We start from the raw sequence: 27,493 nt of genomic DNA on the forward strand, positions 1-27,493 counted from the left end.
TTTTAGTCTTAAGGTTCACTTTAACCAAGAAACATTAAAGGTAGCCATACACAGGGCTGTGGAGTCTGAGTTGAAGCAATTTTGGGCACCCGGAGTCTGAGTCGTTGATTTCATAAACTGAGGAGTCGGGAGTCGGATGATTTTTGTCCAAATTCCACAGCACTGTTAAGTATTAGACTAAGGAGTCGGAGTCGAGGAGTCTGAGCCATTTCGGGTACCCGGAGTCGTGGTTTCAGAAACTGAGGAGTCAGGAGATTTTTATACCGACTCCACAACCCTGGCCAAACATCTAGCGATTCTGATTGAATCGACAAAGCGATCAACATTATTAAGGAATCTACTTCAGTATGGTTGATCGAATGTCGATCGACTAGTGACCCACACACTACAAACAATATCCTATGCAATACACCTTCACATTTGATTTGACTGATGTGTCTTTATGCTCTGAATGCAAAAATCAATTCAGAGTTGATCGAATGGCATGTGAACAATAGCAGATTCCAGTGCGATCAACCGATATCTTGCATCCTGCTCGATCCACTAAGCTGGTCGATTCGACATGAAATCAGCCACTTTTCATGGATTGGAAATTCTGGAACACACTCGATTCACTCTCGATTTCTATTAAATGATTACATCGAATAGTCGATTGCACAGCCAAATCCCTAGATGTATGGCTACCTTTAGAGATAGGTTGAGATAAGTGCATCAGAAAATTGCACTGCTTTCTGAATAAATTAGTTGGAGAGCTCAGAGAAGCTCTTTTGCATAGATCACTATGGTGTGTACCACCTAAAAGCCTTGATGAATTGATGCCACACCATACAATTTTCTGTTTGATTTACCTGCCAGATAGATTTTTCCCAACACGCTGGAAAAAAAAAAAAAAGCTTACTGAAAATCTAACAGAAAATGATATGGTGTGTACCTAGCATAACTCCTCCTGTACTAGAAACGATACAAGACTCATATCTGTGCTACTAATGTTCTATTTCTTAGCTGTAGTACGCCTACCGCTCATAATATCATAAGTTTATTTTCATTTCAGATTCCCTTTAGGGCCCGTTTCCACTTGTGCGGAAAACGCAAAAATGAATTCGCACGCGGACGCAAATTTAACCCCGAATTTGCGGGCGTTTTCGCATATGTTTGTAAGTATGCGAATTTAACCATGCCTGTGTGCTTTTACATTGATTTTATGCGAAAAACGCCTGCAAATTCGTGGTAAAATTTGCATCCGAAAATGCATGCAAATTTCCTATTAAATACATTGTATGCGAATCGCACACCGCCGATTTTTCTTGCACACAAAAAACCGCACAGGATTTCTGACAAGCAGAAACAGGCCCATCCACTTGTATTGGTTATGCGACTCTGCATGCAGGAAATGCATGCGGATTCGCACAGGTGGAAACGGGCCCTTAAGCATGTGCTAAAGAAGCATGTAGGCAATCTGCATGTTTGTTCAGGTCTATGGCTAAAGGTAGAAGAGGCAGAGGATGAGCAGGACAGCCAGGCAATCCACTTTGTTTAACAGGAAATAAATATGGCAACCTTTATATTCCTATCACCTCGGGTTCCCTTTAAAAGTGATAGAAATCCATCTGCAAGACTTCCTGAGAACAAATCTCTGCCTGCTTTACATTTGCCTGAAGCCTGACACAGTGGGCTTAGCTCGTTTAGACCGTTTCTGCTCTTACATGGCTGGGGTTTCATGTTCTGTGTCTGCTCATTAATAAATGATATCAGGAGCAGAAGTGCTATTCATATGACTCGCTCTGATCCAGGGAACTCCCAGGTCTCTGTACAGTCATGTGATACTCTGCCAAAGCAAAGGCGAGGCAGAACTCTAAACCCCTCTAGTCATCAGCTGACTGGCTATAGTGCTGGAAGACTGTGTAATGCAGAGGTCTGCAGAGGTAGAGCAGCTTGTCAAACAAACACCAAATTCTGCTGAGGAGTCAAACCAAACACAAGTGAACTCTGTTCAGTGGCTTTACGATCTTCTTATTTATAAAAGGGACATTGCTGGATTAGCCGCAGCTGCTGATGGAGTATCTCCCCCATTTGTAAAGTTTTTCTGTCGTTACTTGCCGAAAAATTTAACCTGTCCAAAAAGGCTTATTTCCAAAATTTGATAGCGGGCGTCCTGAAAAAGGAAGTGAACCAGCCATTTCTGCAACAATGTGGATTTATTATGACAGGTTCCCGATTGTAAATACAAAAGTCCAATGTCAATCAACTAACCATTACTGACTTGTGGCGGCTTCTGCCGTGTGTGTGGTGAGATAAGGGGATGTGGGAGTGGAGGTGGGCGGGTAGGCACTAGAAGGACCCGGATGGTCATTTCGCATTTCTGTAGGACGCTTGGTTACGTTGTTGGTGACCAACATGACATACCATCCTACAGAAGCGCAAAACTGCCGCCGTGTAAAAACAGCGCCGGAGACTTGGACGTAGCCGGCGCCACCATAGGCCGTAATAGAAATTGCAGCTATAGCGGCGTTCAGTGAGTAATTTGGGTACCGTCAGAAGATGGAGTACAAGTTATGATAAAAACACTAATTCGACGAATTACGTCTTCCCCCACTATCCATAGTATAGTAATTAACGTCACCGGAACTTGTGCAGGAGCAGGGTGAGCAGTTATTGGCTTTACCCTGCACCCAAATCTCCCAGCGGCTTAAAGCGGACCAAAACCCAAAAAAATTTTTTAATTCAAAATATTTTGTTGCACCACTCAGACACATACAAAGATAAATAAACACTCCTTCAAGCCTAGGATCATTTCAGTGCATGCTTTTCACCCTTCTCTTTTCATAACTAGGGTTATACTGGGGGCAGCCATTAGCAATTCCTGCATTGCTGGACACCATCTACTCCGCCAGTTTGCTGGATTCTGTCCCGGCAATTTGAAAGGAAGGGAGGGGTTCCTCCAATAAATATAATCTCTCTTATATTTGTCATCATGCAGCTGAAAAAAGGCTGCCATTTATTATTATAATTTAGAAAATAGATTTTATTTCTGAAATCTTGTATTTTTAATTTGGGTCCACTTTAATTATATGTATGCCGTTCAGGTCCTTCTAGAGCCTACGCACCCACCTCCACTCCCACAACCACTTATCTCACCAAACAAGACAGAAACCTTCACAAGTCAGTAATGACAAGTTGATTGATGTTTGACATTTGCATGATGCTTGTATCCACTACTAGACAGTGGCTGGATAGTGTACTGGTTAAAGTGTACCAGAGATGGTGATCGCTAAAGATTTGATACTTACCCGGGGCTTCTTCCAGCCCCATAAGCATGTGTGAGTCCCTCGCCGTCCTCCCGCGGTCTGCCGTTCAGCCGTGAACAGCCCAGGTAACTGGCTCGGTCACATAAGTCAGGGTCTTCTGTGCATGCACGGACCTTTCCTTTAAGGGCTCTTCCAATTCAGTAAGCCAGTAACTGTTCAGTATGGAATCCTTAGGCAAGACTTCCTAACACAGCAGAGTGGCCTACTGTGTGGCTGCAGCTCTCAAGCAGGAGAAAAAAACGCTATATAAATCTTAGGATTATTAACATGAGGACCGCGAACAGTAAAAGCTCCAACAGCTTTTCAATCCCCTCTGCACAGAAGTGGAGTTCTATGCCCCTGATATGTGGGCATTGCACTATAATATGTATTTGGACTGCTGCCCAGAGAGCCACGCTAGTGAACATGTAAATTCACACACTAACCTAATCGCTGCTCGGTCTCTTTAAATATAAACCCCACGTGGTGTCACAGCTAAAGGGAAGAATCCTAGTAATTGCCCTTGTAATAATGTCTCCAGGTGAGCTGGCAGGAGACACTCTAAATAATGCACCATTCAGCTGCCTTATAAGGAAGAAGCAGTTGGACAGTTAGGCATTGCCTGAGCACATATCACTAGATGGTATTTTTTCAGGAAGGATGTGTAATTATTGGAAAATAAAGCTATCTGTCAGAAGAGAAATACAATTCTATTAACAATGAGAGATGATGCAAGTCTTCCAAGACGTCGTTCCAGAGAGAAAAATCCATTATTATTGTTATTAAGCTTCTACAGTTTACCTTCTCAAAACAAATTTCTGTTAAGCGGAAGAGCGAACGTAGCCTATGGACAAATTCTTTTAACGGATGTTTCAAGTAGCTGATACCTGGCAAGCTGTTACTCAGTGGGGAGAATGGATTCTAGTAACAAAAGGCGTATTTCCCAAATCGGTTTATTGGCCTATCTTACAGTAAACAGCCACACACTGCAGGGCCTTGCACTTTCAATTAATGACAGACGCCTAGTGTATTAGGAATGCCATTTACATACTAAACAGCAGCACTGCGGATCACTGACTATAACTCAGCAAACGCCAAGGACATGATCTGTATAGGGTTTGTGCAGTCTCACAGTGTTTGCATGGAATTCCTCAACTTCCCTCCCAGATCTCAGAAACACATCAGTAATTACTCTCTCTCTCTCTCTCCCCCCCCCCCCCCCCCCCCCCTCCCAAAGGCTTTAGCTTGCAGCAAGGACATTAGAGAGGAACTGTAATGATATACAGTAGAATGCACTAAATTATCCAGGATGCATACATAAAAAAAGGCACCTGGAAAAAAAGGGCCCAGGTTTTGCTGCTAGTAGAATCTCACTAAAATTAGCAAGATTCTACTACTGGATTTCCATAGTAGAATATCGGTAAGATTTACTATGGCTAAACTCAACCCTACTCACACAAAATTCTCCCTCTACTGATATCTAACCTTAAAAGGAATATTGTAGAGGGGTCGGGAGAAAATGAGTTGAACTTACCTGGGGCTTCTAATGGTCCCCCGCAGACATCCTGTACCTGCGCAGCCACTCACCGGAGCACCAGTGAGTGGCTGCACGGGCACAGGATGTCTGCGGGGGACCATTAGAAGCCCCAGGTAAGTTCAACTCATATCCCCCCGACTCCCTACAGTATTCCTTTAAGACAACCCTCTGGTGGTGGCATTCAAATTTACCTTCATAGACGCACATTGCAAATTTGTGTAAGCCACAATATGCAGCAATTAAGGTAAAATGGGGCACCTGTCGCCACGCACCCACATTTCTTTCTTATGCCGTTAAATGCAGCTTTAATCAAAAGGCGCCTATGGTCAAGCTGTTTTTTTCCTTAAGGGCTTCTGCGCCCTTTTTTCCTGCTTAGAGCCAGGATAGGCACTTTTATGTTAAATATCCTGGTTTTAGCATCAGAAACACTTCCTATAGCTGTACACTGGTGTGTAGCCCTCCAAGGGGGGGGGGGGGGGGGGGGGGGAGTTAACTCACATATGCCACCGCCTTAAAGTACACCCGAGGTGACATGTAACATGATGATATAGACGTGTATGTACAGTACCAAGCACACAAATAGCTAAGCTATGTTCCTTTTTCACTTTCTCTGTCTGAAAGAGTTAAAAGTCAGGTATGCAAGTGACAGTTTCTGTCTGGGTTGGGACCTGGTCGGACCACAGCGTAAAGGTGGGTACACACGTCTGATAAAAGTCTTTGGGAAATTAAAGATCACAGACCAATTTTACCCCCTTCCATGTAGTATGAGAGCCATACCTACACAGTCTATTCTATGGAGCTGAACTCCCCATCAGATAAACATCTTTGCAGGATGCTGCACACAAAGATGCTGTACACATTCAAAAGCTCAGTATCTGCAAAAGATCTGTTCCTGCAAAATGCAATGATAGTCTATGATATCTGCAGATCTCATACACACCTGCTGGACACGGGGTAAGCCGCTCAGGAGGATTTCTCAGGCCCCGCTGGGCCGATCTGCATAATTTTTTATTTTATACACGCAGCTACCACTTTGCTAGCTGCGTGTTACTTACGATCGCCGCCGCTACCCGCCGCATCAGAGGGTGCCCCCCCCGAGACCCGTGCGCTGCCTGGCCAATCATTGCCAGGCAGCGCTGAGCGGTGGATCGGGACTCCCTCTGACGTCCCGATGTCGATGACGTCATCGCGCGTGTCGCCATGGCGACGGGGAAGCCCTCTTGGAAATCCCGTTCAGAACGGGATTTCCGGATGGGCATACGCGCCGGCGGCGAACGGCGCGTACTGGGGGACGCCGCAGGGAGGGGGGGGAAGCATGTAGCTAGCGCTAGGCTAGCTGCATGCTAAAAAAAAAAAGTGAAAAAACCCTCCCGCAGCCGCATTTAACATACCGCCAGGGAGGTTAACGTACATTCATCTGCAGATCAGACAATTATCTGCCGATCTGAAGATCCATCCTGGTGGACCTGATCTGCAGATGAATGTCTGTTAAACAAGCTGTGTATGATGATCTGCAGAGATCATAGACTATGAATGCATTTTGCAGGAACGGATCTTTTGCAGATACTGATCTGTTGCATGTGTACAGCATCTTTGTGTGCAGCATCTTGCAAAGATTTTTATCTGATGGGCAGTGCAGCTCCATAGAATAGACTGTGTAGGTATGGCTCTCATACTACATGGAAGGGGGTAAAATTGGTCTGTGATCTTTCATTTTCCAAACACTTTTATCTGACGTGTGTACCCACCTTAACCCTCACTAATAAGGGATTAGAGTCATAAAACACTTTCCTGGCAGAAAAAGGCTTATGCGAGTAGAAAGGAGATAAAAAAAAAAGGGCAAAAGTTCATAGATTTTAGCTCTGGCATACTTCAAATGAATGCGTCATTGAGAAGGGGCCATGAAACAGTAAAAAAAAAAAATTAAAAATTAGATTCAAATATAAAATAAAACCGTGGGATAACTAAAAAAATCATTTTTAGGAGGAGGATAGATACAATTGTTTATCTCGTAACTTAGTTTTCACCTCGGATGTCTTTTAAGCCGACGCGTTCCACGTTTTACATCGCTTTTCTCCCTGGGGACTCAAAGTGCTGTGACCCCGCGTTCTGCAGTCTCAAAGGCACAGGAAAAGAGGTGGTTTTTTAGCTTTTTCTTAAAGAGAATCTGTATTGTTAAAATCGCACAAAAGTAAACATACCAGTGCGTTAGGGGACATCTCCTATTACCCTCTGTCACAATTTCGCCGCTCCTTGCCGCATTAAAAGTGGTTAAAAACAGTTTTTAAAAGTTTGTTTATAAACAAACAAAATGGCCACCAAAACAGGAAGTAGGTTGATGTACAGTATGTCCACACATAGAAAATACATCCATACACAAGCAGGCTGTATACAGCCTTCCTTTTGAATCTCAAGAGATCATTGTGTGTTTCTTCCCCCCTGTTCTCATGCACTGAAGTTTCAGGCTGCTTGTTTTTCTCCTGCAAACAGCTTTGCCCTTGTTTGTAATTCTTCAGTATGTGAAAGCCCAGGCAGCTCAGAGGACGATTTATCCAGCTTGTAAAAGATAAGAGAGAAGAGAGAAGCTGCTCTAATCTAAATAATACACAGGCAGTGTGCATAGAGGGGCCTGGAAGGGTGAGTTCATAGCAGAACCACAACACTGAAGAACTTGGCAGCCTTCCAGACACAGCCCGACAAGTCTGACAGGGGAAAGATACATTGATTTATTACAGAGACTGTGATAGCAGAAAGTGCTGCAGTAAAGCAGAACACATTAGAATAGCTTTTGGAACTAGTAGGATGATAAAAAACAGGATGCAATTTTTGTTACGGAGTCTCTTTATATCTGTCCAGAGATGGGGCCTCTCACACTAATCGTGGAAGTGAGTTCCATTGAGTACGGCCCAAGCACCAAATGTTTTTGATGTTGATGCAGTATTATGCAAAATTATGCAGCATGAACATGAACCAATCAAATCCTGCTGAGGTAAAATCTGATTGGTCCATTTCAAGCTGCATAAACTTGCATAAAATAATTTGCATAATCCTGCATCAACTTGAAAATAATTGCATCTCATTAACCATCCTTAGTGGCCATAACTCCCCAGCTCACCCATATATCATCAGAGGTCTGAAACTCTGCCCCCCATCCCTTGACAAGATTGCTGTGACAATTTTTATCTGACATGTCCTGGCCACATCTCCGGTTACTGTGGCCCGCCCCCAGCTCAGCAGCCACCTATTAGGCTTTTGCCGATGATGGGGCAGAAATTCAGACTACTAATGATTTGCAGGCGAGTTATTGCTGCTGACAACTGCCAATTCTTGCAGCTATAACAGAGAGCTTTACATTAAAGCTCATAAAAATTACAAACTTGGTACTTTTTATGCAATATTTTATCCTCATCTATTCCACCAAGATTTGCACACATTAAACTGCTCACATTTACATAAATAACAAAATACCTTTTGCAGATCCCCAAATGATGGTCACATTGCCTGTGTGCCGGTTTACAAAATTCCTTCAAATTGGGACCTATGTAGGTGTTCCAGGGCAGGTGAGGTAAAGCCAGCTCAGGCTCAGCACACTACATCCAGGTAAATCTAGAGAGTGAAGAGAGAAAGATGTTTTATGACAGGTTTTCACCAGTGTGTAAGCTGTAGGTTGGTCATTCAATTTAAACAATGTACAATAATTTGCTACTAGATTTCAGGTTGGCCGTACAGAAGGCTGCGTAGTCTTGTTTCTGCGACAGGAAATACACTTTAACCTGAAGTGAAAGAAATATGGAGGCTGCCATCTTCATTCACTTATTAACAATACTAGTTGCCTGGTTGTCATGCTGAGCTTAGGCTGGGGCCACAGTGTGCACATTGCATAATGTAAATGTTATAATGTATCAAACCACAAATAAAAACACAAGACACAGAACATTTATATTGCGCTTTTCTCCTGGCAGACTCAAACCCCCCAGGGCTACGGCCACTAGGGGGCACTCTATAGGCAGTAGCAGTGTTAGGGAGTCTTGCCCAAGGTCTCTTACTGAATAGGTGCTGGCTTACTGAACAGGCAGAGCCGAGATTCGCACCGTGGTCACCTGTGTCAGAGGCAGAGCCCTTAACCAGTACACTATCCAGCCACGTTTTCAGTAAGTAGCAATTAATTGCTTGTTTTTAGCGGTCTTTATGGTGTGGCTAATCTATAGGAGCAGTGAAAGGGCATGCACAAGCAGCTTCTTTCTACTAGGCATGCACAGCCCTTACTAATGCATGGCCAATCCGGATGTGCATGTCTGCGACTGGGAGCATGGCCTGAAGGTTAAGACGGCAAGGGCTGTTAAAACAGTGCAGGAAATTTGGGCGCAGCTGGCGCCACCATAGGCTGTAATAGGAATTACGGCTATAGCTGCACTCAGTGAGTTATTTGGGCACAGTCAAAAGACGGAGCTCAAATTACTTCTAAAACACTGTAATTTGTCTGCCAGCAATAGGTGGAAGCCAAATTACATCATTCCTACAATCCACGGCGGGCTGAAGGGGGAATAGTAATTAGCACCGCCGAGACTTGTGCAGGAGCAGGGTAAGCTGTATATGGGCCTTACCCTCCGCCCAAGTCTGCCCGCGGTTATTTCATAGGTATGCGAAGACTGACCCTGCACTAAAACGGTGGGCTGTACAAAGATCCAGAAGGCCTCTGGATCATCGAGAGATAAGCAGTTCAAGTGACCTTTAAAGCCCAAATTTTACCTGAGTAGCCATTTTTACTACAGAACAGTAATGCTGGGAATAAATGAGATTTTTCAGCAGATTTAGGGCTCGTTCACACTAGGAGGAGAGCTTTTTTTTTTTTTTTCTTCTTTTTTTTTAAAGAACCAGAGACAAAGCACCCTCATGTATTTTACCATATATGTCAGTGGGAACATGACAGTGAACACCTACTCTGCACTGTGTTTCATTTTCCACTGTTATCAGCCCTGATAAGAATCCCTGACTGATTATAGCGGAGTCTGTCTTCTGTGATGTCTTTTCAAGCCCAAGCCTGTCCCCTTGTGGCTCTGCATTCTTGTTAACATAGCAGGAAAGCAGAGCCAGGAGGGGGGCAGACTTGGGCTTGAAAAGACATCACAGAAGACAGACTCAGCTATAATATTTCCAGGCAAAGCTAGACTGAATGCTCACTGTCATGTTCCCACTGATATACAGTATATGGTAAAATACATGAGGGAGCTTCGTCTCTGGTTCACTTTAAGCGCTGACGGTTTTTAAAAGCGCTTTGAAAGGGCTTGTGTAGTGTTGCTCTATGTGAGTGTTCTCATATGAGCGATGAGCTTTCTTTCCGAATGCAAACGCGGGTCTTGCACCATCTCCCGAGTGTTTGTATTTCAATGCAAGGTATAGGAAAAATCGCTAAGCGATCTAAAAAGTGCTTTGAAAAGCGATTTTGTGAATGCTTTTGCTCAGAATGTACTGTATATTAGTTATATTTAGTTCCAGGTCAAAGAGTTCACTTCCTGATTGTCTTCATGAAGAAAACTCAAATCACCTAACAAAAGCACTTAGAAAAGCGCTTTTAAAAATCGCAAATCGCTCTGAAAGTGCAGGGAAAAGCGCTTAGCGCTTGTGTATGCGCTGACGTTTTATAATAAGAACAAGGCCTTACTGTCCGATCAATTTTCTGATCGTATTTCTGATCGATTTCCATTCACTTCTATGAGAAATCGATCAGAAAAACGATTGAAAATCAGGCCGGACCTGTCGGAAATTATATATTGAATCATCTATCTGCCAAAAAATCTCATGGTGTATTCCCAGCATAAAACAACCTTCTTGTCTTGTATATTTATAGAGCTTTCCAGATACACCAGCCTACAGTGCTCCAAACAGATTTCACTTTCATGTGTAATAGCGTTCATTTAAAGTTAGCTTCCAGACTAAAAATCTACTCTGCAGCACTAAAAAAGGCTTGGTGTTTAATAGTTTCACAGCATCAGAGCTTTGTTTTTTTACCCAAGCCGCATTTTTAACAGCACAGAAGCTAAGCTCTGCCCCATCAAAGAAATCTGGGCATTTTTCCCCTGATGCTGTGCAAAGCATGATGGTATTTCTGATGTTGTTCTCGTTGCCTGGCGCGCAGCTGGGAGGGGTGATCAGGTCACAGGACAGTTGGAACTGTGTCTCATGCTCCCTGTCACCTCCATTCAACCAAAAAGATGGCTGCCCCTATGAAATCACAAACATTTGCCTGTTCTTTTAGCAAAAGAGGGTGGGTAAGAGATTATATTACCTACCTATTGTAATTAACATAACTAATGTAACTTAATGACAGTATGTTTGTTTAGGCTGAATTTCCTCTTTAAATAACATAACATCTTTCTGATTAAGATAAATAAAACACTAATAAACACTTTCAACAGGTCTGTTTTATTTTTATTTATAGTACTAAACGTACAAAATCACAGCAATCCAGGATAGAAATCAATTTCGCACATACGTCTGCATTAGCGCCACCTCGGCTTCCCAAAACACGCATAAAGAGTTGCTTTAAAAGCTTTCTAAACAGTCAACTTGTAAAGCAGGTTATTCATTCCCGCTACACAAATAGCAACAATTAGTGAAAAATCTCAAGCTTTTTGAGCGGAATTATCTTCAAAGTCGATAATTTGCCATCCAGTTTAATGGCGCTTTGTCAATCTGTAAAAACGTTGCTAGACTCAGAAAAGGCAGCGCAGAATAGAACTTCAGTGCCATGTTTTCATGCCACCCTAATAAAAGCGATGAAAAGAGGTGGCAGCCGTGGAAAGAAGAAAAAAACAAAAAAACAAGGGGGGGGGGGGGGGGGGGGAATTTGAAGGAGCAGTTTAGAGGCCTTCAACAGTAGACAGACATTCAAGGCTGCACAGGAAGATTGTGTTCCCATCAGACCTGGGATGACAAGAATTCCAACACAATAAACCTTGCAATGAGGACGATGCTTTCTAACAAGCAAAATATTTCTAATGCCCGGCTTACCCAGAGAACGATTGTATGTAAATTGCTGAAATTCTGCAGGTGAATCCCTCTAGAATATGAAAAGCAACGTTTTGTGGTATTAACAATGGTCAGAAGAATACACCATCCAGCCACAATAAACCAATAACACTGAAGCCATAAGGAATGCCAGAAATATTTCACTTTGTTGAAAAATACAAAATCAACTGCTACAAAATATGAAAAACCTCTGCTCATTGTTGCGCCTTTTTGCTAAGGATAGTCAATGAAATGTAAAACGTTCTGCAATTATGCAGTTTTATGCAAATTGTGTATGCAAATATATGCAACCTAAAAATGGTCCAATACACCATGGCTGGATTTAATTGGTCAATTTTCAAGCTGCATATATTAGCATTTGCATAATCCTTGATAGACTTGTATTTTTTTGCATATCATTGATCCCCATATTTTCATTTCATATCATTGACTGTCCCTGCGCTTTACACACGTTAGAGATTTGACATACAACATTTTTCACAATTTTAGATGGTCGTTGACTTGCAAATAATTCCAGCTTACATACAAACTATTTGCAATGCAGATCCTGTTCTGCCTGTCCAAATTTAGAGCAAACAAGAAAATGGATCACTCATGAAGCCAAGGTGGGATTTGGTCTATTTACAAGCTGCATAAGAAACTTGCACAATTCTGCATCACCTCGGAATTCCAAACCTTACTGAGGAGCAAGACACGCTCACCAACTTGAAGAAGCCCACTCTCCTGGCAGCTGCGGGCTTTTGTGAATAGATCTTAGGTCACATGATTAACTTCTCCCAAGGCATTTTCAATCAACAGCTGCATGAAATAAGACTACTGTGTAAGTAATGGCAGAGCGCCCTATTCACCTTTAGCAAAAATTACCATGTGAGGGCTTTACCGCCTCTCAGCTGGTCTCATGCACCACCCAGACACTTGCTAGCGCTCGGCATGGGGCAGTGAAGAGGCCGTCACAACACTCAGTCCTATCTGAGCGCTTTTATGTTCAGATGCGACATGAAGCATTTTTTTTGCCACCAGACAACTACACCTCATTTTAAATGCTGACACACGTCGGGTAACAAATTTCCATTCGGCTGCATGAAGTTTCAGCGCAAAGGCTATAGCTGGCTGGCAGCCTGAACTGCTCTACAAGAGTGCACTTCAGCCTTTCATGTGAGAGACCATTAGGCTCCATTCACACTTACAAAATGCAAAACGCCAGCGATTTTTGCTGGCGTTTTGCAGGAATGATTTTTCCACGATTTCACGTGGAACAATCACTGAACACTGCAGTGATTTTGCAACGATCACGTTTAGCGCTTCTATAGCACTGAAACGCGATCGCCTGGAAAGCGCCTGAAAATGGTGCAGGCGACGCGTTTGCGTTTTTGCCTATTTTTGAGCGATTTGCAGCGATTAGCGCAAATTGCCCAAGAACGGGCCCATAGGGTTTTATTACACTAACGCTTTTAAAAAGCGGTAGCGTTTGAGCGTTTTGCCAAAATCGCAGCCAAATGCTCTAGGGTGAATGGAGCCTACCGTTTGCTCACTCACATGCAAATGTTCAAACAAATGCATTCACAAATCCACTCATCCAGGCACCACTGTTATCCCTACAGCCAAGTTAAAAGCCAGGGACTTTGTTCACAAAGGAATGCATTCTCTTGCTTAGTCACCTACACTGCGCAGAAGTACCCAGGTAATCATAGATTTCCTAACTCTGGCCCTGTAACATGCATAGTGCAGACATGCAAATGAAGAGAAAGATCCGCACCACCTTCAAAAAAGCTTAGTCTGTTTTATTGGAAAAAAACATACAAATTTAAAAAGAACTTTAAGGCAGGACAGTCCACTGTTTCGGGCTCCTGCCCATCTTCATGCTGCCTAGTTCTGAAGTAACATACAAAAACACCAACATATATACAGAGAAACAACCAATCACTGAGTATATACTAATTAGAGGACCTGATGGGAAACAGCCTATTTACATATCTAGTCACACCTCCAACTCCCCCATTGGTGGATCTGAGCAAGATCCAAACATTCAAAAAATAACTGTCAATAATGGCTGAATAAAAAAATATCAAAATCAGGCATGCCTCTAAGATGTATTGGCAAGATATCAGCCAAAACGCCATGGTGGAATATGCTGAATCGCAGAAAAAAGAAAAAATCCAAAAAGTAACATTTTATTAAAGAAAACAAAACATCAAAATCCGCATGGAAATGACACATAAACGCATCAATACGACGCGACGCCATACCCGCATACGCGTATAGATGACGTAATAATGCATATCCTCTATCTAGACTACTGACGATCAAAAATACGCATCTATGCCGGACGTATATACACATGAGACAAGCGCTCAAAAAATGACGCATAAACGTATAAAAAATTATGTATCAATAAAACAATCGCCTAGAAAGTGCCACATGAACGCGTCCTAACTATACGCAATCTTTGCGACTAAAAATACGCGTAAAATTAACCAAACACCAAAAAATGCCGAAAAAATGCCGAAAAATGCCAAAAAAATGCCGAAAAAAATGTCAAAAAAAGCCGAAAAAATGTCAAATAAATGCCAAAAAAATGCCAAGAAAATGCTGAAAAAATGCCAAAAAATGCCAAAAACATAAAAATGCCATATATGAAAAAATCATGCCATATATGAAAAAAATCAATTCAGCACTTTCCACCAATGGTATATCAGATGATTGGTAGTATAATAAAAAATATCCAATAAAAGAAAGCTAATAAGGCCTATAAATATCTATGAGTTTATCAGTATCACCAATCTAGTCTCAAATCATACTCTTTATTTAACCCACTATTCACAGTGTCAAGTTCTCTGATCCATTTAGATTCTAACTTCAATAATCTAGACAATCATTATCCTGTTTAACCCCATCGATGACACAAACCCTAAGCTGACTAACATTGTGTCCAAAGGTAGTAAAATGCTCTGAAACGGCCTGATCCATATTCTTTTTGCGAATGGTAGATTTGTGCGAGGCCAAACGATCTTTCAATCTCTGTGTCGTTTGGCCAACATAGCACTTACCACATGGGCATTTAAGCATATAAACCACCCAACGAGAATCACAAGTGTACCTATCTCGTATGGCATATCGTTTACCACTCATAGGGTGAAAAAAGGTATCACCCTTAATGAGGCTATTACAAATATGACATTGTAAACAGGGAAAAATGCCACATTGCTTTGGTTGTTTATTAATACTGATATCAGAATGAACCAATTTACTCCTAAGGGAGGGTGCTCTTTTGTAACAGAACATAGGGGGGCGATTAAATTCCTTAATATAAGGTAATGAATCCCTAAGAATATTCCAATGTCGTTTAATACAACGTTCCACTTGACTACTGACTACACTATAAGTGGAAACAAATGCAACCCTATCTTGTTTGTCTTGTCTACCAGAGCCTCTCCTTCTCCTACCCCCACCTGGTCTATTATCAAGTTGGTTAAGAAGTAATTTGGTAGGGTATCCCCTTTGCTTAAAGCGTACCACCATTTCGGACAACCTCAAGTCTTGTTTGCCCTCCTGGCTGACAATTCTGTCAACCCGTTGGAACTGTCCACCAGGGATATTATGGATCATGTGCTGCGGGTGAAAACTCCTGAAATGTAAAATAGCATTCCTGTCGGTCTCTTTACGAAAAAGATCGGTCACCAAGTGTCCATCTTCCTTGATAACCATGGTGTCTAAATAAGAAATCATCAACTGATGATAATTGATGGTCAATTTAATGAAGGGACACTTCAAATGCAGGGAACTGACAAAATCAACTAGGGCAGAGTGTGGCCCCGCCCACAGACAAAAAACATCGTCTATGTAACGAAGCCAACATCTGGCATATTTCTGAAAAAAAGAATTGGTATAGACAAAGGCTTCTTCATAAAGACCCATAAAAAGGTTAGCATAGACAAGGGCCACACTTGACCCCATCGCTGTTCCCCTGCATTGAAGATAAAAAGACCCATCAAAAAGAAAATAATTTTCTCTCAAAATAATATTCAAGAGCGCCAGCAGGAAAGCCCTTTGAGAGTCGTCAAAATCAGACGATGTGAACAAATAATGCTCGACAGCCTCCACACCCCCATCGTGTGGGATGGAGGTGTAGAGGCTCTCAACATCCAGGGTCACCAACAACCAATGATCTTCAACATCAGTAAACTTACCGATCTCTTCCAAAAAGGCCCCAGTGTCTTTAATAAATGATGGCAGGCTACAAACAAATGGTTGGAGAATTCGATCAAGAAAAGAGGCTAAGGGAGAAAAAACAGAATTAGTAGCAGCAACAATAGGTCGTCCTGGGGGAAAAAAAGAGTATTCTTATGTATTTTTGGTAAAGTGTATAGCAATGGAGTGGATGGGCACCGATTGATAAGAAACTTAGATAAATCATCACCAATTAATCCACTATCATGGGCTTGTTTAACTAAAACATCAATTTTGCCCATGATGGAAACAATCGGATTACCATCCAACCTGCAATACACTCTAACATCAGATAATTGTTTCTCAATTTCCTGGATATAATAATCCCTATCAAGTATGACCACTGCTCCTCCCTTGTCCGCTGGGCGAATGATGATTTGTAAATTCTGTTCTAAAGATCTAATGGCATTCCTTTCATCTGAACTCAAATTATGATTCACAACTAGCTTTCCCGTTCTCACTATCTTCTCAACCTTACCAATATCCCCCATGACCCTTTTAGAAAATAAATCAATGGCCGGGTGACTATTTGGGGTAAATGCACTTTTATTCCTAAGGCCCAAACCCTGTAATGTAAGACATTCATCTCGGGCAGGCGCTCTTGAATATTATTTTGAGAGAAAATTATTTTCTTTTTGATGGGTCTTTTTATCTTCAATGCAGGGGAACAGCGATGGGGTCAAGTGTGGCCCCTGTCTATGCTAACCTTTTTATGGGTCTTTATGAAGAAGCCTTTGTCTATACCAATTCTTTTTTTCAGAAATATGCCAGATGTTGGCTTCGTTACATAGACGATGTTTTTTGTCTGTGGGCGGGGCCACACTCTGCCCTAGTTGATTTTGTCAGTTCCCTGCATTTGAAGTGTCCCTTCATTAAATTGACCATCAATTATCATCAGTTGATGATTTCTTATTTAGACACCATGGTTATCAAGGAAGATGGACACTTGGTGACCGATCTTTTTCGTAAAGAGACCGACAGGAATGCTATTTTACATTTCAGGAGTTTTCACCCGCAGCACATGATCCATAATATCCCTGGTGGACAGTTCCAACGGGTTGACAGAATTGTCAGCCAGGAGGGCAAACAAGACTTGAGGTTGTCCGAAATGGTGGTACGCTTTAAGCAAAGGGGATACCCTACCAAATTACTTCTTAACCAACTTGATAATAGACCAGGTGGGGGTAGGAGAAGGAGAGGCTCTGGTAGACAAGACAAACAAGATAGGGTTGCATTTGTTTCCACTTATAGTGTAGTCAGTAGTCAAGTGGAACGTTGTATTAAACGACATTGGAATATTCTTAGGGATTCATTACCTTATATTAAGGAATTTAATCGCCCCCCTATGTTCTGTTACAAAAGAGCACCCTCCCTTAGGAGTAAATTGGTTCATTCTGATATCAGTATTAATAAACAACCAAAGCAATGTGGCATTTTTCCCTGTTTACAATGTCATATTTGTAATAGCCTCATTAAGGGTGATACCTTTTTTCACCCTATGAGTGGTAAACGATATGCCATACGAGATAGGTACACTTGTGATTCTCGTTGGGTGGTTTATATGCTTAAATGCCCATGTGGTAAGTGCTATGTTGGCCAAACGACACAGAGATTGAAAGATCGTTTGGCCTCGCACAAATCTACCATTCGCAAAAAGAATATGGATCAGGCCGTTTCAGAGCATTTTACTACCTTTGGACACAATGTTAGTCAGCTTAGGGTTTGTGTCATCGATGGGGTTAAACAGTATAATAAAGGGGGTGATAGATTGTCTAGATTATTGAAGTTAGAATCTAAATGGATCAGAGAACTTGACACTGTGAATAGTGGGTTAAATAAAGAGTATGATTTGAGACTAGATTGGTGATACTGATAAACTCATAGATATTTATAGGCCTTATTAGCTTTCTTTTATTGGATATTTTTTATTATACTACCAATCATCTGATATACCATTGGTGGAAAGTGCTGAATTGATTTTTTTCATATATGGCATGATTTTTTCATATATGGCATTTTTATGTTTTTGGCATTTTTTGGCATTTTTTCAGCATTTTCTTGGCATTTTTTTTGGCATTTGACATTTTTTCGGCTTTGACATTTTTTCGGCATTTTTTTGGCATTTTTCGGCATTTTTTCGGCATTTTTTGGTGTTTGGTTAATTTTACGCGTATTTTTAGTCGCAAAGATTGCGTATAGTTAGGACGCGTTCATGTGGCACTTTCTAGGCGATTGTTTTATTGATACGTAATTTTTTATACGTTTATGCGTCATTTTTTGAGCGCTTGTCTCATGTGTATATACGTCCGGCATAGATGCGTATTTTTGATCGTCAGTAGTCTAGATAGAGGATATGCATTATTACGTCATCTATACGCGTATGCGGGTATGGCGTCGCGTCGTATTGATGCGTTTATGTGTCATTTCCATGCGGATTTTGATGTTTTGTTTTCTTTAATAAAATGTTACTTTTTGGATTTTTTCTTTTTTCTGCGATTCAGCATATTCCACCATGGCGTTTTGGCTGATATCTTGCCAATACATCTTAGAGGCATGCCTGATTTTGATATTTTTTTATTCAGCCATTATTGACAGTTATTTTTTGAATGTTTGGATCTTGCTCAGATCCACCAATGGGGGAGTTGGAGGTGTGACTAGATATGTAAATAGGCTGTTTCCCATCAGGTCCTCTAATTAGTATATACTCAGTGATTGGTTGTTTCTCTGTATATATGTTGGTGTTTTTGTATGTTACTTCAGAACTAGGCAGCATGAAGATGGGCAGGAGCCCGAAACAGTGGACTGTCCTGCCTTAAAGTTCTTTTTAAATTTGTATGTTTTTTTCCAATAAAACAGACTAAGCTTTTTTGAAGGTGGTGCGGATCTTTCTCTTCATTTGCCACAGTTTGAGTCCCATGGTGTCCGGGACTATTAGATCTGCACACCTGACCATCTGAAATTGATGGAAGCCAAGCAAGTGCGACTCCACACTCAAATAGTGCAGACATGCAAACATTCATTGCATCAAACCTATCTAGGGATTTGTGAACTAAAGGTTCGTATACACGTCCGATAAAGATCGTTCGTTACGAACGATTCGTGACATTTACACGATATTCAAATTAGACCGAAAAGATCGTTCGTAATGAACGATTGAGTACACACGTGAACGATATAAGTATAAAGTACTGAACGACGAACGATAAAAAAATGCGTGCGCAAACGGGAGTGACAGTATGACAGGCAATAAGAACATGCGTACTACTCCACAGATAATCATTATCGGACGATCTTTGTACACACTGCAGCGATTGAACGATTATCTTTCGAAAAAATCCGCCGATTTGGATCGGTCGGATTGAACGATAACGGTCGTTATCCAAAAAAAAACGATCGTTGGAAAATTTGGAACGCACGATTATCGGTCTGATTGTCGTTATCGTTCGTTTTCGAACGATCGTTATCGTACGTGTGTACTCAGCCTAAAGGCTCATACACACATCAGACCATAGTCTTTGGAAAATGAAAGATCACAGACCAATTTTACCCCCTTCCATGTAGTATGAGAGCCATACCTACACAGTCTATTTTATGGAGCTGAACTCCCCATAAGACAGAAATCTTTGCAAGATGCTGCACACAAAGATGCTGTACACATTCAAAAGATCAGTATCTGCAAAAGATCTGTTCCTGCAAAAGATCCGTTCCTGCAAAATGCATTCATAGTCTATGTTGTCTGCAGATCCTCATACACACCTTGTTTAACAGACATTCATCTGCAGATCAGATCCACCAGGATGGATTTTCAGATCTGCAGATGATTGTCTGATCTGCAGATGAATGTCAGTTAAACAAGGTGTGTATGATGATCTGCAGATCTCATAGACTATGGCCTCATACACACATCAGACCATAGTCTTTTGAAAATGAAAGATCACAGACCAATCTTACCCCATTCCATGTAGTATGAGAGCCATACCTACACAGTCTTTTCTATGGAGCTGAACTCCACATCAGAAAAAAATCTTTGCAAGATGCTGCACACACAGATGCTGTACAGACACAAAAGATCAGTATCTGCAAAAGATCTGTTCCTGCCAAAAATCCATGCAAATCGCAATGATAGTCTATGAGATCTGCAGATCATCATACACACATGATTTAACTGACATTCATCTGCAGATCAGATCCACCAGGATGGATTTTCAGATCTGCGGATGATTGCTTGATCTGCAGATGAATGTCAGTTAAATCATGTGTGTATGATGATCTGCAGATCTCATAGACTATCATTGCGATTTGCAGGAATGGATTTTTGGCAGGAACAGATCTTTTGCAGATACTGATCTTTTGTGTCTGTACAGCATCTGTGTGTGCAGCATCTTGCAAAGATTTTTTTCTGATGTGGAGTTCAGCTCCATAGAAAAGACTGTGTAGAGTATGGCTCTCATACTACATGAAGGGTGGTAAGATTGGTCTGTGATCTTTCATTTTCCAAAGACTATAGTCTGATGTGTGTATGAGCCTTTAGAATGCAATTTGCAGGAATGGATCATTGGCAGGAACAGATCTTTTGCAGATACTGATCTTTTGTCTCAGTACAGCATCTGTGTGTGCAGCATCTTGCAAAGATGATTTTTTGATGGGGAGTTCAGCTCCATAGAAAAGGCTGTGTAGAGTATGGCTCTCATACTACATGAAGGGTGGTAAGATTGGTCTGTGATCTTTCATTTTCCAAAGACTATAGTCTGATGTGTGTATGAGCCTTAAGACCCCGGCTTTTAACTTATCTGTAGGGATAACAGTGGTGCCTGGAAGAGTGAATCTGTGAATGCATTGGTTTGAACATTTGCATGCGAGTGAGAAATGGGTTGTTTTTTTTGCTATTTTTCTGGCCACACCCCCTTTAGCACCTCCCTTTCCTTAACAACTTATTTAAATGTCCTAACTAGAGGTGATGTGCCTGGATATGTGTGTGTTTTTTGGTGTGAAAGAGGCCTTACTCTGAAGTTTTGTGCTTCTTTACAAGCCAAATTCAGCAAAGAAGACGAGGATCGGAGATACGAGAGAGCCAGTAGCTGCCTCAATGTGAAGAAGATGCTGAGTCAGCCTGTCACACTCCTCTTCCAACATATCTCACATCTGGGTTGGGTTGAGCGTTTTGCTTCATTCAATCTCTGCACACTACACAGCTTTATTATAAATTAAAAACAAACATGTACAATCAGTGCATCTAATCTACCCATGAGTAACACAAGTAAAGATTTAACATGTTCATGACTGTTCACATGCTTCATGTGATGCACTGTGGGATACCTCAGAGCCACAACCTGAATAAATCGCAAATACCTTCTGTTATAAAGTAAACCAGTAATGACAAAAGCAGCCCCTGGGGGGTACTTACCTTAAAGGGGGAAGCCTCTGGATGAACCTTTCTACCCTGGAGGAACCCTGCAAATTACTTTGGGATCTCAAGGAACCCCTGCAAACATTTTTTTTTGATCTTAAAGAACTCCTGCATTTATTTAGGAGGAAGCATGGTCTTTAAAGTATGTATGGCTGTATATTTCACTACCCCCTATTACATTGCCACTCATACTGTCTCCTGACCCCCCAATTTGGTGCTTCTTGTTACAGTACCCCCTATTATAATGTGCTCTATTATACTTCCCCCACGATGGGGGAAAATGCCAAGGAACCCCTGCAGAGTACTCAAGGAACCCTCATTGAGAAAGCCTGCTCTGGATCAGAATGAGGCTTCCCTGTCCTCCTCCATACCTCTGTTGCAGTGTTGGACGTTCCCGAACATCGGGTAGGTAAATATTTACCTACCTGCCGCTATCCAGTGCAGGCGCCGTTAGCAGCTTTCCGTTCAGGCTCAGACAGAAATAGCCGAGCCCGATCGGGTCCGCTCTACTGTGCAGGCTGCTCGCACCTGTGCAGTACAGAGGACCCGATCAGGCTCAGCTATTTCCGCCGAAGCCCCTCGGAAAGCCGACTCTGCTCCTGTGCTGGATCCCTGAAAGTAAATATTGCCACGCCTGCACAGTGCTTGTCAGGGGAATGTTTCAGGGGAGCCAGCGCAGGATCCCCATGGCTACAGAGGACGGGGGAAGCCTCACTAGGATCCTGAAGCTTCCCCCTCCCGAGGCAAAAACCCCATAGGGGCTGGCTGTTTGTTTTTTTGTTACAGGTATACTTTAAGAAGGCAAACTTCTGTTTTGCATAGAATTTTAGTAAGGAGGCTTTTTGGTCTCTTCCAGCCCCTTACACACTACTACCAGTTCTGGTTCACCGTGAGCTTGCTGGGCAATCTGTAACTTCACGTTCTTCTAGAGGAAAGTCTAGACAGGTGGCCCCCTCCCACCAGCCTCCTGTACATAAGGGCTGGCCCTTGTAGTGCTGAAACGTGGCACGTGTACCAGACACAGACAAGAAACACTGGCGCCCTAACAAAACAATGAACAGTTCAGCATAGCGCAAGCTTAGGAATGGTCACAGAGAACAAATAAAGTGCTGCTCTGTGTTTTCCTTTGCGGGATTAGCCGGTGATTTCATACACCAGGAAGCTCGCTCATGCCGCTTTTGTTCCAGACTAACGCCGGGCCTTTAGTATAAACTTACTTTGCAAATCTGCACATTGGAAAATCTGCAGCAGCTCGCATGTTCTGAAACCTTTGTGACGTCACCAGCTTCATCTATTCTCTCGGCTTGCTGGAGGTAAAGTAATGAAAGTGGGATTCTGCTCCATTCCAAAAGAAACATGTACTGCAAGTTCTATCCAAACAGAGACACAAAGAAACCAGTTTCTAAATAGTGTAATCGTGTGCCGACAGCTCATCCACTCTGAGGAGGATTCACACTGTACAACTTTCAAAAACAAGACCAGCTTGTGTAGCTAAACAATAGCAGCAGACAAACATCACATTCTACTATTGACAGTACAGAGATAACAGGAGAAATGCGCACAAACTCAATGTAGAGCTAGTTACTACTGCAAGCCATTCATGGTGGTGCTTTTAAAGTGGACCCAAATCCTGGACTGAAGGAAAAAGTAATGCACCCTGTATGTATTCAGAGAGTTTATCCTGTCTAATTCCCCCTCATCTGTGACAAATCACAACTGGAATTTGATCTCTCAGCTGTGCCAGCTGGCTGTCTTGGTAGAGCAGCTAATTTGTAAACACAGGATGTTAAGCCTATGTTTGCTTTCATGAAAGCAGGAAGTAGACATACTGCAGATTGGTTGCAGGACTTGTATCAGCTGTATCAAAGGGCCGGTGCACACCAAAAACCTCTAGATCTGCAAAACGCTAGAGGTTTTTGAAGCAAATTTCAGAGCGATTCTAGGCATGTTTAGAGCGTTTTTGTGTAGCAGATTACAAATATTGTTACTGTAAAGCTGTAAAAGAACAGCTACTGTAACAAAAACGCCCGGCAAACCGCTCTGATCTAGCGTTTTTCAGAGTTTTTCCACTTTCTAATAGTTTAACAGTAATGCCTCAGAAATCTCAAAAAATACTGCAGCCCACCCCCCCCCCCTCCCCCTCCCCCCAGAGTTTGCGTTTGTGGAAAAAACAACCCGCTCTAGTGTGCACCATCCCATTCACTTTCATTAGCCAAGCAGTTTTTCCCCTGCAAGAGTTTTAAAAAACGCTGCAGAACAAGCCCAAAGAAAGGTTTTTCTTTAAATAGAACTTGTAACAAAAAAAAACCCTTCTGGGGGATAACTACAGCGAGAGGGGAAAGCCTTAAGAGTCCCAATAAGGCTTCCACGACCTCTGAAGCTTGGAGGAATCCAGTGCTGGCTCCCCCTCTCCACAAACCCCCCCCCCCCCTCCACAATCTCCACAAGCTCTCCACAATCCTGCGCAGGCGCAGTAGCCGCTCTTCATTTGGGTAGGGCGGAAATAGCCGAACCCAATTGTATCCGCTCTGCTGCGCAGTCGCAAAGGACTTGCGCTTGTGCAGTACAGTGGATCCAATCAGATGCGGCTATTTCTGCCTTAACCCCAATGAAGTGCAGCTAGTTCACCTGCGCAGGATCGCGGTAGGTAAATATTTACATCACCGCTCTACAGGGGTCCCAGCAATTGAACAGAGGAGGACAGGGGAAGCCTCATTAGCATCCAGAGGCTTCCCCCTCCCGAGGCAAGTCCACTAACGCAGTTGTGTCCGCTTTTTAGCATCTGTAACATTGATGCGTTTCTGAAAAGCGGACAACTGCGCACAACTGCGTTAGTGGGCTCAGGCCCTAAGGCACATTTACACTTCGGGCTGGAGAAATGTGAGCATTACTGGCCCCTTTGCAGGAGTTTCTTGGCACTTAATAGCGAGGTAGCTGGCAGGTATTTTCCATCAACTCCTAAAATCACAATTAAGGCGCATCGAAGTGCCTGCAGCAAGATTAGAAAGCCAGCCAGCACTTTAAGCTTGTACCCTGAATTGGCCTCATTGAGAACAATGGTGGTTACTTTGCGGTACTATTCTTCCAGAGCTAGGAAGCACCAGCTACACCAACTCCATCTCATAGTATACTGCTTATAAAAAAGGATATATATTCAAGGTTAGGGCTTTAAATGATTGATTTCACTATTACAATTGAATTACCGTATTAAACAAGTATTGATTAGGACAGGAACGGTGGTAATATTTAATGTTTGGGCAGAAAGCAGATTGCTGGCTGCATACATTTGAATGCATTGACGGGTACAAATATAGCAGTTGAAGCTTTTCGATCGGATCATGGTTTAAAGAGAAACTCCAACCTAGAATTGAACTTTATCCCAATCAGTAGCTGATACCCCCTTTTACATGAAAAATATAATGCTTTTCACAAACAGACCATCAGGGGGCGCTGTATGACTGATTTTGTGCTGAAACCCCTCCCACAAGAAGCTCTGAATACCGCAGTACTCTGGGCAAACTGCCACAATGTAACAAGGTTCACAGACAGGAATTCGCTGTTTACAGCTCTCTCTAACAGCCAAAACAGCTAGGAGCAGCTACATAACCTGCCCACAGTAACAATGTCACCATGTAATACATGTCAGAATGTAAATCAGGGAGAGGAAAGATTTTACAATGAGCAAACACTGACTAAATCATTTATACATAATTATGGTAAAAAATGAAGCACTTTTTTTTTACTACATTATTTTCACTGGAGTTCCTCTTTAAGAGGAACTTTACTGAATAAAACTTAAAGCAGCAGGGACAGCCATACTATGCCAGGAAAAAAAAACCACAAGTATAGAACTACTTGTTCTACTTACATAACAGATGCATTGCAATGTTCACATTTGTATTACAGTGAATTTTACATAGTAAAAAAAAAAAAGAGAATTCTGTTCCTGGCATTTGCCATTTTGATTCCCTCTGACTGAAGCCAATCCGATGCAATTTCCTCCCTTGGTTTTTTAATTTTCTCCTAGAATCTGCTCTGTCATAGCTAGCTTGCTTTAAAAACATGTGAGAACAGCAAGATCAGATTTCATCCTCATGTCACACTGAACTTCCCTCAGCTAATCAGTAAGAAGCAGGGATGTGGGAGGGGTTAAAACAAGCTTCCTTCTCTGACAATGTACCAAAAAAAGCTAGGCGGACAAATAAGATTTATTACAACAGAAACATTTCTGATTAGATTGTAGTGCTTGCAATGAACACACCACAATGGATAAATAGAATCGGATTTTGTGGTTGACAATCCCTCTTTAACGAGGAACTTTAACCAAGGGTTGAACTTCATCCCAATCAGCAGCTGATACCTCCTTTCCCATGAGAAATATTCTTTATTCATTATACTATTTTCACTGCAATACCTCTTTAACCGCCTCTGGGCTGCGGTAATTGAAATCTATACCCAGTTTGTGGCCAATTGCACAGATTTTAATTACCGTGCTCACATGCACCCGCCACTACCACGGATCATGTCGCTCACCCATCACTGCAAGCCCCTCGCTCTGTCATTTCTATGACGGCAAAGCTCTGTGAGCAAGTCAGGAGCTGATTTCATTGGTTCCTGAGCCTGTGATCAAAGTGAGCCAATCACTAATGGAAGATATTCGCTTCCAAAACAATTTGCATACAGAAAATTTCATACTAGACCAGGGATGTCAAACTCCAGGCCTTGAGGGCCGAGGTCCTCACACATTTTTGGTACAGCTCAAATTAATTGAAGGGACTGAATAAGGAGAGGTGTGGCTCATCAAGTACAGTGGTTTGCAAAAGTATTCGGCCCCCTTGAAGTTTTCCACTTGTCACATTACTGCCACAAACCTGAATCAATTTTATTGGAATTCCACGTGAAAGACCAATACAAAGTGGTGTACATGTGAGAAGTGGAACGCAAATCATACATGATTCCAAACATTTTTTACAAATCAATAAGTGCAAAGTGGGGTGTGCGTAATTATTCAGCCCCTTGAGTCAATACTTTGTAGAACCACCTTTTGTTGCAATTACAGTTGCCAGTCTTTCAGGGTATGTCTCTACCAGCTTTGCACATCTAGAGACTGAAATCCTTGCCCATTCTTCTTTGCAAAACAGCTCCAGCTCAGTCAGATTAGATGGACAGAGTTTGTGAACAGCAGTTTTCAGGTCTTGCCGCAGATTCTCGATTGGATTTAGATTTGGACTTTGACTGGGCCATTCTAACACATGGATATGTTTTGTTTTAAACCATTCCATTGTTGCCCTGGCTTTATGTTTAGGTGTGCGCACACACCTGAATAAAAATGCATTTTGGTCAATGCCAATTAAGCACAAAGCAATAGTTCCAGATGTTATAAGAAACCTGTACTTACATGTTATCACCGTCCAGTCTGACAACAAATGATTGGTTAAGGGGACCCTCATGATATGTCTGTACTTTGGTTAATACTCTGGCCCTGTACTTCTAACAAGGCTAGTTCTATGCTCAGAGTTTGTATGAGGACACCGTGTAGGGATACTGTCAAGTGCTTTGTTTTATTTCAACAAGCCACACGACTGCAAGTTAATAGATTTTAGCTTAAATTGTCCCTTGTGTGTAGGAATGCGCAAGATGCTGCTGAACTGGCTGACTGTAAGCTACTTCGAATGCCAGGGATTGATGTAAAGGATTCTGTGCACTCTGTCAAGGTTCACATAGACCAGGTGACCATTCTTACTCATAACAGGCAGATCAGATCTTTTTGACTGGTTTCAAAAAGTTTTATTGAAAAGTCATTTTAGGCTCCTTTAACACATACCTACTGCGGTGATGTACTTCCTGCCCTGCAGGGAGATCACCACTAATGGGTGGGTGCTGGCGGCGCTATGCATATGACCCTGTCGTTGCACCGTGGCACACTGTCATATGAAGACTGGTTTCTGCAGTGCGATGCCGTGCTTGCTACTAATAAGTATAAAACGGGCCTCAACATTGCACCTTAAA

General features: G+C 42.2%; 1 protein-coding gene across 11 annotated transcripts in view; it reads right to left on the reverse strand.

The window, feature by feature from the left end:
• The window catches only part of PKP4 (plakophilin 4), a 471,364-nt gene that overhangs the window by 370,341 nt on the left and 73,530 nt on the right, over window positions 1-27,493 (reverse strand). For 7 of the 11 annotated variants that reach the window (XM_068245731.1, XM_068245734.1, XM_068245733.1 and 4 more), the window contains exon 2: window positions 8,290-8,427. The exons of 1 other annotated variant lie outside the window; for it this stretch is intronic. The gene's annotated coding sequence lies outside the window, so the exon portion shown is untranslated. Of the gene's footprint in view, window positions 1-8,289; window positions 8,428-16,037; window positions 16,125-22,701; window positions 22,855-27,493 lie in introns of all 11 variants that reach the window. 3 more of the 11 variants (XM_068245724.1, XM_068245723.1, XM_068245726.1) reach the window with 3 other exon arrangements.

Source organism: Hyperolius riggenbachi, chromosome 7 (genome assembly GCF_040937935.1).
Source record: "Hyperolius riggenbachi isolate aHypRig1 chromosome 7, aHypRig1.pri, whole genome shotgun sequence".
Classification (NCBI taxonomy): domain Eukaryota; kingdom Metazoa; phylum Chordata; class Amphibia; order Anura; family Hyperoliidae; genus Hyperolius; species Hyperolius riggenbachi.